Here is an 11,958-nt window from a genome sequence, read left to right as displayed (position 1 = left end):
TTACTGGTACTTTAAAGGGTGAACCGTCACATCCCAGTATTTTTAATATTATGTTAACGTATCCCTGTAGTTAAAAAAATATGTATTTGTGAGTTTTTAAAAAGAACACACCTTTTTAGCCAGAAGCTGGGGGCTTATTTCAATATAAATGTAAAGAATACAGGTATCAACACTAGGTGGTTTGAATGTTTTTGTTTAATTGTGTAAATTCCAGAGAAGTGACAGTCCCCCTTTAAGCCACTTTGGGTTATGTTTAATATGATAATAGGTGACTGTTTGCAGATTGTTCTGATGGCATGGATAGCCACCACTGTCTAAGCCAGTCCTCATGATGTGCAATCAGGAGCTTTGCTGATAATATTTAATTTTATGATCAGCTTCTTATATTAGAAATATGTACATAAATGTGGGGCCGATTCTTTAAATTCAGATTTGTGGAAACCTGACAAGGGAGTTGAACAGTTAGACTAAAAAAATCTGAAAAATCCCACACGCTTATCATTACCATTAAGCTATTTGACCTAGGCTGTATCTTTGTCAAGTCTCCTCAATTATCGTTTAACTTTCTGTAAAATTTAAATTAAGCATGGGCAGTTTTTCTGGACATGCCAGGGGCAGCTATAATATGCACTAAAGAGTCTATTTATTAATCACATTTTTACATTATTTTGGACAAAGAATAAAAAAAGATCAATTTAGTGTTTAAGTCTAAAATGTAGAGTAGTGGTGGCTTGCCTTGGCGTCCCAATTGTTTAATTGTTTGTAAACTATTTGCTAGCCACCAGTACCAGGCTCGCTTGCAAAGGCCTCTCTCTCTCTCTCTTAGACTACTGTGCAATGCTACTCGTTCAAGGTGCACCATCACAATCATAGCCTCTCGAACAACTACTTGCTTTCTAAATCTGCAAAAAGTGTTCTAAGCAAGGATCCAGCTTCTCTTTATATTTCAAAAACATTTTGTTACAAGCAAATCCCTCAATTTCAATAACCGGCGAGAGGTTAACATGTCCCGTCCCCCTCTCTTTCCAGAAGCTCAGCAGATTTGTATATAGAAACTAAAAAGGTGCTTACAACACTAACTTTTGTTGAACAACGTGTAAATATTTTAGAGCACTAAGACGCATGTGTGAGTATTTGGAGATTGTGTTTGCAAATGTTTTCTGCACGAGCCGAGTGTTAATTTTTTAGCTGCTTTGGTTCAGATTCACGGCTGTAGGATAAATGAGCATTATCCTTTTTGATCTAAAATAGAGTTGAAATAATTTCTGATAGGTTGGTGTGCATGTGTTGGCAATTTAAAGTGTGTGAATTGTTAAGTGCTAGTGATGTTGTTGGTTTTATATGCATCCGACTTTTATGGGGTTTTTTAATAGCAAGACCCTACTATTGGCATAATCTAAAAAAAAAATTAAATACAGCAATGTATCTTGTCATATTTCATCAAAATTTACTTTTGAGTATTTTCTTTGCAAATGAGCTTTGTTCTGAGCTGTCTGTCTTAACAGAAATTACACATTTTGTTTTATAACAGAGGGTTCGGCTGCATATTTAAAGGGCCAAGAATGTTCTTATATAAATGGTTTTAAATTAATGTAACTCTTTATATGTAAAAATGATGCAGTCTGCACGTCAAGCATTTTAATGTTTTAAGAATCCTATTCTTGGTCATTGACCAGGAAATCCACAGACAAGGATTAAAGAAACACGCCAAGCACCATAATCACTACAGCAAGTCATAACAATGGATGGCCCCTCCCCCGCCCACTGTCTTAGAACAGTTTGACTTCATAAGTTGGCTCCGCGTAGCAGGGCTTAGCTCGTTAGCTAGACCCAATCAGCTCACGGGAGTTCCTGCTTAGGAACATTCGGCTTTTTGCCGTTGCGAAGTGGAGTCATGGAGCAGCAGCTGGCGGACCACAAGCAAGAAGCCAAACTGTTCTAAAACCGGGGGGGAGGACAAGGCAATTCTGGCACCATAACCACTACAATTTATGGGGCTTTGAGTGTCCCTTTTACTAATGGCAGTCCCCACTCTACTGAAAATGGAAGACTCATAAGACAATAAACGTAAAAATGTGCATGTTCCATCACTGTCAAAATGTTCTCTTAAATATTAGCACAATGTATAGCATTACTTGAAATAAATGCCAGTTTGTCAAGGTGCCTTGGAAGAGGTCCTAGATAAAATGTATCATTGAAGAACTTTTGCAGATTACAGTGTTTATAGCTAGGCAATTTGCCAAGTATTATGTTTTTCGTTCAGAGTGAAAGCCTCAAATACAAGCATTCTGTAGCGCGGTATAGGAAATGCTCAAAAGTGACTTTTGTATGAAATCTAACCTTTAGATTGCTGGAGTCTTCTAAGACATTTAACAATGACCTACTGTGTACTTCAAGTTAAACAGTTGTTGTTTATTTATCGTGTTAGCGTCCATTTTATGGAATATTTTAGCTCTATAACCCTTTCAGTGCCAGATGTTTTGCCAATCAACCCTCCCTGACTCTGCTAGGTGCAATGCATATCTTAATGAATTAAAGGTGTAGTTATGCTCCTGACCGATGGGGATTTAGAATTTTGCTCCCATTTTCAAATTAGTTAGAAATAATAAAACTAGCTCTTGTGTCATAAACTCAGGAAAGATGTCTAAACTTAAATTAGAACATATATTTATACCTCTGTATAAACACTTATTAGGAACATTTCCTCAGTAATAGATTTTTAAGCTGCCCAGATATAGAAGTTATTTTGAAGTTTGAAATGTATTCACGAGAGACTTTAAATACTTTTTTGCTCAACTCAAAATAGTAGCAAAATAGAAATCTGACAGAAATAGCCTAACTGACTATATCTGAGTTCAAGAATAATATAATGATATGCAAAGTATCCCAGGGTCCTTGGAGTATACCAAAACCAATTTATTTGGGGAGCTGCAGACCTAGATCTCCATGGACATGATAGTCATTCCTGCTATGTTACTGGCTTATACGGCGTAAAGGCTAAAAAAAGGGGGGGGGGGGATTTGGAATTACATTTAAAGGGACACTATAGTCACCTGAACAACTTCAGCTTAATGAGGTTGTTCAGGTGAGAACTATAGCTCCCTGCAGCCTTTTTCGTGTAAACTCTGTATTTTCTGAGAAAATACAGTGTTTACATAGAAAGCTAGGAACACCTCCAGTTGCAGTCACTCAGAGTGAGCCAGAGGGACTCATATCTGCTGTCAGCAGAGCACAGGGCAGCACTGTGCACAGCATGCTGTGATTCACTATCTCCTCCCTCTGCATGCAGACACTGAACTTTCCTCATAGAGATTCATTGATTCAATTAATCTCTATGAGGAGATGCTGATTGGCCAGGGCTGTGTTTGAATCATGCTGGATCTGCCCCTGATCTGCCTCTTTGTCAGTCTCAGCCAATCCTATGGGGAAGCACTGTGATTGGATTTGGCTACCACATGTCAGCAGACTGCTTGTTTTTCTGAGTCTAACAACATGCAGATTTACAGCTTTAGGCTTGAATACAGTAAGATTGTTACTATATTTATGGAGGCATTAGGGGCCCAGGGGGGCTAGATGGTGGTGTTAACACTGTAGGGTCAGGAATACATGTTTGTGTTCCTGACCCTATAGTGATCCTTTAAACTAGGGCTGTCCAACCTGCGGCCCCCCAGATGTTGCTGAACTACAACTCCCATGATTCCCTTGCTATCTGTTCAATTGAAAGGATCGTGGGAGTTGTAGTTCAGCAACATCTGGGGGGCCGCAGGTTGGACAGCTCTGCTTTAAACTATAAACGTAATAGCAATTTGGCCAGAACAATGCTAGAACAACACTCACGCACATAAAAACACTTAAGCTTGCTGAGATGCTTTATGTGGGAAGTGTGTCCTCCTTTTTTTAAATTTTTTCATTTTATAAAATAAGCAGATTTCAAAAGAACTTGGCACTTTTATAAATTTACCTTGTTACACTTCCGTGGCTGTCAATCAGGTCCTGTTACTTCCTGGTTCTTGAGCTCAGCAGAGCTGTATTGTATAATATTTTCCATTGGGAAAATCCTAATGCAAGCGCGACCATTGCCGCACATGTGCATTAGGTCTCCGAGTGACATCAACGCCGCCGAGTGACATCAACGCTGGACCCATGTAAGTGACAGAAAGGGTTTTGAACTCCTTCTGCGGGGGGAGGGGGGGGGGGGGGCGAATATCGTGCCAGGAAAACAAGTTGGTTTTTCTGGCACTATAGTTTCCCTTTAATGATCTATGAATTCTGTTGTGGTTTCCTTTAAAATAAGAGTAATATTTTGCAAATAGTGCTTCAGAGTGTAAAAGCGGTGTACAACAATGCCTCCATTTAAGTGTGATCCAAAAAAAACAGCTGGGGCAATTTCCTTTTATCAGAAAACATTAGGACATGGTGTGTTTCATATACGCCATTTTTCATGTTCAGATTTACTGACCTTTCATTGTCATTAACACAAATCCTAGACTCTGCAAGTTTATACCTAGGTCAGTGTAGAAAATGCAGATTCATGGCATGTGTAATTAGATCATTAAAGTGAAATTCTGATTTTAAAAATGTTATTTTAACTATAAATATAGATTGCACACCTTGAATAAAAGACAAAATATTAACAATTGTTAAATAATGGCATTTTCGAAAGGCAGAGAACGTTTTTTAGTTTGTTTGTTTTTCCCTTTTCTCAATCCAATCACACCGTGCCATTTTGGAATATTCATTTGTCACTATAGACGTGATAGAACTGATTTTTGAGATTTTATCCCAGCTCTAGAATTGGCACTGTATACAGGTGTGTGTATTTTTGCTCAATTTAGATAGAAAAAGAAATAACTTGGGAAAAAAAAAAAATATTAATAAAAAGATGAAACTTATAAAATAGAATATTAGCTGTAGTATACATGTAATCTACATGCATTCTGCAGATGATTGAGAAATCATTAAGACTTACCGTATGTACGAAATAAAAAAGTAATGTTTAGTTTTCCCTGCTTGTAAAAAAACAAAAACACAAAAAAAAAAAAAAAAACACAAAACAAACACTTTGTTCTAGATATTATGGTGCTGTTGGATGCATCTTTCCTACCAATAAGAATGGTATTTTAAGTATAAACAATTTTCTTAATCTTTCCTAAAATAGCTTTATGGATATAAACCATTACATCATAAATCTAGTTTCTTATTATTTTGGGTAATAGATGTGATTTAAAAAAACAAAAAAAATGTTTTTAAAAAAAAAAAGGCATTTGTGCTTTTTAATAATCTTGGTGTGTTGTTTGGGTGATGAGTGACTTTTAGTACCATAATCTTGAAATTAGCAGCTAATATTCTTTTATATTTTAAAAAAAATCTATTACAGCAATATATTGATTACACTGTATATTGTGACACTTAACACGAACACGCCTGATGTTTGTTAAAGCATGTGCTTTTTAAATCTCCATTTGCATGTCTTTGGGTTTTTGTTTTTTTTTTCTTTCTTTTTAGTCCCTGGGTTTAAAAGAAGGGTTAGGTAAGTGAGCAAAGGTTTGAGAAACCCATCTGAGGGCAGATGTTTAGGAAACCTGACAATCTGTTGATTCTTTAAAAGTATAGTTAAAAGAAATATAACATTTTCATTTACAGTCAGCTCAGAATGTACATTTCAAAAGAATTATAAAAGCACTGTGGATATGGACGCAGTGGTTCCGTAATCTTAATCCTGCAATGTAAAAAAAAAAAAAGGGGGGTAGAAACTGCAACGTTTACATTGCCGGGTTAAATCCGCCTCTAGTGGCGGCTTTGTGTCTGCCACTAGAGTCGCCTCCTGCTTCAGGACAAGGGAAACTCACTCTGGGAACCAAATGCTGCTTATAGCAACATTTAATCGGAGAAGCACAGTGTTTGGACGCACCTCCAATTCACAATAAATTGGATGAAAACTCAGAAATGCTGATGACTTTATTGGCTGAGCGGGGGGCTTTTCTCCCCCAGTATTATCAAAACGTTCACAGCCTAGTGCAGTGATAGGCGATTGCACAAGTTGTTATGGGCTAACATTCCCATAATCCAGTTGGTTTTTATGGCCATAGTGGGATTTATGGGATACACAGCCTGTGTAGAACACATTTTGCTCTGAGTGGGTCAGCAATAGTAAGTTATTAATCTATAAATATCTAAATTGTTAGACCCTTTGTAGCCAATATTACATTAATTCTTTGCTATCTAAAATAATATACATACCCGCCAGCCACTGCTTCCAGTAGAAAATATTATAGAAGTTAATCTGAATTATTACAATTATGGGTTTTATTGATCTTGTAATCACCAGATTCTCACCTTTTTAGCTTGCGCTATATATTGTATAACAAACCAAATGTATACATTTAACGTCCCTCTGACTTGTCATTGCTCTTTGTTACTGTCCTTTGTAGTGTGTGTGAGGGTAGTTGTTATCTCAGTATAAATATATATATATTTCACCTCTATCAGGAGGCGAAGCCTTTAACCCATCGTATGCCTTATAGTCGTTCAAACATCTTTAGTAAATTAGCAAGAATTTTTGTTTTTGCAGGTATTTTTACAGAGACATGGGTTAGGCCTTTCTCTACAAGAATGGACCTGCGATACTGTACAGTTTGCTGAATTTAAGAGCAGCTATATATTTGGGAATTGTCACTTTGCATTGAAAGAGTAAAGATATTTATGTTTCCCTTTTTTTAAAGGCACAGTATCACCGAATCCTTTCACTACCAAACGGCAGTTTGTACGCTTCCCTAGTGGCAAGTGTTGATTAATTGGCTTTTCGGTTATAAATGGAGTGTGTTAACCATTAGCGAGTGTGTAAGATGGTTTGTGGATATAAGACAGTGGTGTACAGATACATTATCTCTGTATGGCTGTGAGTTTTTCTTCAGATATTATGATTTTATTTTATTTTTGGAGGATGCCTGTTATATTGTAACTTGTCTTTGACTTGAAGAAAAAAAATATTTAAAATGATAAAATGCAATAAATAAAATAAAAAAACACTAAAAACTTGATTTTGTCTGTTTCTGTCATTTAGGAAAAATGCAATTTTATGGATTAATAGACTGAATTTTTGAGTTTGATTTTCTATGGCTGTATAGAAAAATAAACTCTGATTTGTAATTATTATAGTTGCTGTAATTTCAAATGTAATGCTTTTCACACGTGGATGCACAAACACACAGACTGATACACGTGCAGATACAAACACTGACATACATACAGATGTACAGATACAAACAATGACACACATGCAGATACATAGACACAGATACAAGCACTGAGATACACATGCAAATGGAGACACACACAGTTGCATGACACACATGCACAGACACACAGAGAAAACACTGATACGTACAAATACAAACACACATGTACAGACAGGCACAAACACTTCCACACAGATACAAACAATGACACTCATACAGATACACACACTGACACACATGCAGATACATAGTCACAGATACAAGCACTGAGATACATATGCAAATGGAGACACACACACAGTTGCATGACACACAGAGAAGACACATACAGATAGACACACAGACTGACACACACATATGTACAGACCGGCACAAACCCTTCCACACATACAGTTGCACAGACACACTGATACACATACTGACATACATATAGTTGCAAGGACATACTTATACAAACATTACCATATATACAAATGTACAGACACACAGATACACATACAGATGTACAGAAACAAATACAAACGCTGCCACACATGCAGATACACAGACACACACGCAGATATATAGACACACAGATACAAATCATTGACACACATACACACACTGACATACAGATACAGACACATAGACTAACATGCATATAAAAACAATGATATAGATACAATGACCCACACATATACCAGGGCCAGCCCAAGACACTTTTCTGCCTGGGTCCCCCAAAACAACGGCACCAAAACACTCCTACATTAATTATATTTATTCTGATAATTAAAGCCAAAATAAAATATCATGATTAGATAAATACATTCCAGTAACATATTTAGTTAAATGCACACTAAATTTAACGTCACAACACTAAGCCCTAGTGGCGAAACGCGTAAATGGTTTTAAATTGTGTATTTTAAAGCAATAAAAAGTTATATTTTGGTTAACTTTTTTATAGGACCAATCTTATACTTATTTTATTGTATATACACTTTTTTTTTATTATTTTTCCTGGCTTTTTTATTTTAATTGTATCCTGTATCAAGCAATCCATAGGTGGGGATAATTCCACCAGTGCTGTGTCAATAGAGCATTGTGAGTATATTTTATTTTACCTATTTTATTTACTTTTTCCAACTGAGAGCACTATTGCTGTTTTTATATATATTCTGTGGAGTAGGACGGAACCAAAGTCGGAAGGACGGACCCACTTCTCCAGTATATCCTCTAGCGGGGATTATACCGCTAAGCGCCCTCCATCTCAGAGCTGGCCTTAGCTCCACCAAATGTGAGTGTACTATCCTCCTTTTTATTTATTTTACCTTTGGAGCTACAATATTTCACCATTGGAAGTTTGTCGTGTTTTTTTATCTTCACATATATACGGATTACCTACAACCCGGACGGATCAACTCCTGAGGATTGTACACATACCCTATCCATATACCAGTGAGACGGTTTTATGATTTATACTGAACATTTCAACACTTGGATGGACTCTGCTTTACCTACTTTTTATGGTGTTTTAATAGAGACTATTATACCTAGGTTTATATATATGCTCTATCTATTTACTTGTTTTTATTTTCCTATAAGTCTACATTGATACATTTTGGCGCAGCCTTGCACTACTGTTGATATTTTCTACTCTTATGCTAGAGGGTTACCCTCTGCCAGGCTGCTGCCTACCTATTCCTTATTATCATTATTATTAGCGCTGACCTCTTTTAACTTTTCACATTTTGTTCTTCACTTTGGCTGACTTGATGATCCCAGCCAATCCAATGCTTCCCCATAGGAAAGAGGCTATTGTGCATGTGTGGCAAAAAGCTGCACGGCCAATCAGCATCTCCATGGGGAGCGTTCAGCGCCTCCACGCAGACCCAATCTAACACACTGCCCACAAATCCAATGCATTGCCCCCAAATCTAACACACTGCCCCACCTCCCTCCACACTAATTGAATAGACTGCCCCCACTCTACTAATACACTGGCCCCTTTCCCCAATTTTATTCAATGGCTCCCTGACTTCCCCAAATTAATATACTGGCCCCTTCCCTCTCTTAAATTAATTCACTGCCCTTCCCACCAATTTAACACACTGACCTCAACCACCACTCTGCACTGCACTGCCCTCCCCCCAATTTAACAAACTAGTCCCCTCCCACCCTCAAATTAATACTGCCCTCCCTCAAATGAATACACTGCCCCCTTCTCCCCCAAACCCTCCTCTTCTCCTACCTTACAACTTGCTGTCTGTCCTCCAGTTCCAGCCCTGCTCAAGCAGGCCAGAGGCTGCTCTGACACTGAGCAGCCACTCTGCCCTCTTGTGGCTGGGAGAGCAAGAATCAGGAAATATCTTTCCGGTTTTGCTGGTCGCAGCCACAGCTGAAAGCGGCCGCAAGGCAGGTGGGCCGCATGTTTGACATGCTTGTCCTTGCTGAAGTGAAGTCTGAATTGACTCCTTGCAGCTCTGCTCCTCTTGTCTACACCGTTACTGGCTCAATCAGACTCCTGCATGTCCCAGGCCTGACAGATGCACACACAGAAATACAGATGCACATACTGAAACACACAGATACAGATAGACACACAACCAAATACACATACATACAAATACGCACAACTCTTAAAATCACACTTACAGAAATGCACACTCACAGATCCACGCACAGACCTACAGATATGCACATTGACACACACCTATACACAGACATACAGATACAAACACTACATCCACACTGACACCCAAAACAAAAATACACATACCTTTTGGGTGGCTTCTGTGGCTGAGGCTGTTGGGAGTTAAGGTCCTGGTCCTCTCCACCCAGTTTGTGACCCCCCTCCCACGTAGCTTGGTTCATGGCACATGTCCATTGGGTGGCCTTGAGCGCATGGGCCACCCAATGCACCCGCTCACCATGCCGTCCGTAGCACGTGCGGGCGGTCGCACCACTGCCAATACCTGGGTTTCTTGTTATGAGTACCCCCTTGGGCACTGAATTGTACCCCTGGGGTTACGCGTACCACAGGTTAAGAACCGCTGCATTAGGGGATTGACGGGCCCTAAACATTTTGTTACTTTTAAGTCTAAGAGATTTTATTAAGATACGTTTTTTGGTATCACCTACAGGCTGTTTTTCTGTCTTGTAATTCCATTCCTGATGTGTTTCTCAGCCTCCAAGGAATAAAACATTAAAACAACTGATACGTGATGTGGCGTTAAAGTGTACTCCAACCACCATTACCACTTCAGTGATTTTAAGTGGTTATGGTGGTAGTAGTATGTGCAGTGTTTATGCTTGAAACATTGCACATATGGAGATATCTGTAATTGTGTGCTGGGGGCTAGTTGCACTACCAGCACCCATGCCATGGGCAGCGCAGACCTCTGTTCCACGCTGCCGTATGTCAATTCTGTGCATTAATCACATCTGAAGTCGGCACGCACTGCACACTGACATTAAAATCTTTCCCTTGCAGGTAGAGCACCTGCGAGGGGAAGTCCCCTCCCTCCCTGTGAGTGTTCCCTCTGTTCAACATTCTTTATTTAAAAAAAAAAAAAAAAAAGCTTCCCTCCTCCTTCCCCGCTCCCTCAGTGTTCTCTGAGCTCAATCCCAATGATGTCAGAAGGTGGCGCAGAAGAGTAGCCGCAGGAACTTCACCCAGTGCTGGATTCCAGGTGAGAAAACCAAAAGATTTATTTTCAGGCTTTATTAGGAATTGAAAGAACTATATGCGATTAAAGTAGGGAAAGGTCTCCCCTTTAAAATCATTTTAATAATCCTTTAAAATAAAGCCAGAACCATCCACCACCTGCAGAAAGAGTTTAGGGTTTACTTGCTAAACCAGGAATTAAAGGGAACGGACAGGGGGTCTTGCATATTGTAGGCCACAATAGTCAAGCTGGGAAAAAACATACAAGCTTGGGGTGCCCCGATAGCAGTCCTCGAGCATGGTTTTATGCATAGCAGCAAGAGCATTAGGAAAAATAGGCACATTTTTAAGTATAATAATAGTAGCATAGTATCGGTAGTAGGTTCAATAAAGAGGTTAAGCGTTTCAGGCTAGAGCGTCGGTTGACTCAATTCTGCTATTTTGCCCCAACATGTGCAATACGATTATTGATTTTTCACAAATCTCACTTGGATGAAAAAAGCCAATACGGGTTATGAAGCAAGAACTACTGCAGTGATTGGGCTATATATGTAGACACGTGATAGCCCAGTGGGCTCTCTCATTGGCCTACTTTTGCCAATGCATCATCAGTAGACTCTATTCAACCTTCGGGGGTTGCAGGTTCAAATCCCTTCATCCTTTGCAATTTACATCCCCAGGGTGTACTTGGAAACCAGAGAATCTCAGAATGTACCTTTCCTGGTTAAATACCGTATTTACTCAAATCTAATGCGCAATTCCTTTTGGAAAATAAAGTTTCCAAAATTTGAATGCACATTACATACGGGGCACAATTAGAATTTTTCAGGCAAATTGCACTGCAGGAAATTCACACATGCAAGGGGTTAAAACCCCTTCAGCAGCTTACCTTAATCCAGCACTGGGCTCCCTCTGCGCTGATGACCTCTCCTCCCCGTCCGACGTCACTGGAGCCGAATGTGCATGCGCGGCAAGTTCTACATGCGCATTCAAAGTGTCCATAGGAAAGCATTTCTCAATGCTTTCCTATGGACGCTCTGCACGATGGAGGCGAAATTCGCCTCCAGCGTTGCAGAT

This window comes from Pelobates fuscus, chromosome 5, assembly GCF_036172605.1.
Source record: "Pelobates fuscus isolate aPelFus1 chromosome 5, aPelFus1.pri, whole genome shotgun sequence".
Taxonomy (NCBI): domain Eukaryota; kingdom Metazoa; phylum Chordata; class Amphibia; order Anura; family Pelobatidae; genus Pelobates; species Pelobates fuscus.
This window is presented reverse-complemented; position numbering follows the sequence as displayed.